The sequence below is a fragment of the Octopus bimaculoides genome, chromosome 26 (genome assembly GCF_001194135.2).
Source record: "Octopus bimaculoides isolate UCB-OBI-ISO-001 chromosome 26, ASM119413v2, whole genome shotgun sequence".
NCBI classification, from domain to species: Eukaryota; Metazoa; Mollusca; class Cephalopoda; order Octopoda; family Octopodidae; genus Octopus; species Octopus bimaculoides.
Window position 1 is genome coordinate 6,267,084 of NC_069006.1, and position 1,407 is coordinate 6,268,490.

Consider the following 1,407-nt stretch of genomic DNA (forward strand, 5'->3'; position numbering starts at 1 on the left):
AACAGAAACAAACAGCAAATTCCATTGAAGACATCATAAACTAGCACCAACTCCTTCAAGTAATTGGAGATATATACACACATGTGCATATAATGCATATCAACTATAATTGTATTATAATATATATATATATATATATATATATATATATATATGTGTGTATATACATACATATATGTACATATACATATATGTAGATATATATATATATATATATATATATATATATATATACATACACACACATATGTATATATATATGTGTGTGTGTATATATATATTATGCATACGTGTGTGTGCATGTATGATGAATAATAATAATAATAACTGTTGCTTACCTGACTCGTAGCTCTCTTAGTTGCCATTCTTTGTGTTTATCAAAAGCAATCAAAATGGAAGCAATTTCCTGTAAAGAGACAAGTAAACAAAAGTCAGGACTAAGCTCTCTCTCACACACAAACAAACAAACAAACAAACACACATATATATGGAACTTCTGACAATATTGTAAAAGATTGGCGGAATCAGCTGAGAACATGTCACGAAATACAAAGCAATTTTTACTCAGCCTGGACATTGGGAATGTATCTTTTATCCTTTTACTTGTTTCAATCATTAGACTGTGCCCATGCTGGGGCACCACTTTGGATTTTAGTCTAATGAATCAGTCCTAGTACTTATTTTTTTTAAGCCTAGTACTTATTTTTTTAAAGCTTAGTACTTATTCTATTGATCTCTTTTGCTGAATCACTAAGTTATGAGGATGTAAACATGTCAACACCAGTTGTCAAGCAGTGGTAGGGGAGAAATCCCTCATGAGTGGATGAACTATGCAATTAATTTCGGTGCATCCCATGGTTGAAGAAGCATCTCGTCAAGTGATGTAATAATGTACCTCATTACATAAACGATGTTTCGTTCATTTGGATTCACTAGAGCATGTTGTTAGTGGCCACAGTTGAAATACATTGAGAAGAAATGGCTAGGAACAGGTTTGGTTGTGCAGCTATAGATACAAACAGGAAGTGATTAAGAAAAATAAGGAAAATACAAAGAATAAGGAGAATAAAGTATACAATAAAATAAATAATTGTGTCAGTACCCATCATGTGGGGCAGACTGACCAGGTTGCCAGGTTGCTTGGTGGCAAGCGGGCCCCTGCACCATTAGAATCCATATATAGGGGCCCATGTTAGTATCTATGGGGCCCATCCCCTCAAGTTTGAGAATGTTTTATTCACTCCTGGAAGAATGGATTAATTATTTCAGCCTGGCTGTGTTTGTAGACAGTTGAAAAGAATACTTTTAACAAGAAAAATGAAATTAAAGTACTGTAGTTGTGGGTGGGCCCCCTTAGTCTCCTGGCAACCAATATTTTAAAACCCAATCCACTACTGTATGTGTGTA

General features: G+C 34.0%; 1 long non-coding RNA gene across 2 annotated transcripts in view; it reads right to left on the reverse strand.

Annotated features, from left to right (window-relative positions):
* Positions 1-278: 278 nt before the first annotated feature.
* The window catches only part of LOC106879705 (uncharacterized), a 667,251-nt gene continuing 666,122 nt past the window's right edge, over positions 279-1,407 (reverse strand). For both annotated transcript variants that reach the window (XR_001410656.2, XR_008266879.1), the window contains one exon: positions 279-406. This is a non-coding gene — a long non-coding RNA (uncharacterized LOC106879705). The remainder of the gene's footprint in view (positions 407-1,407) is intronic.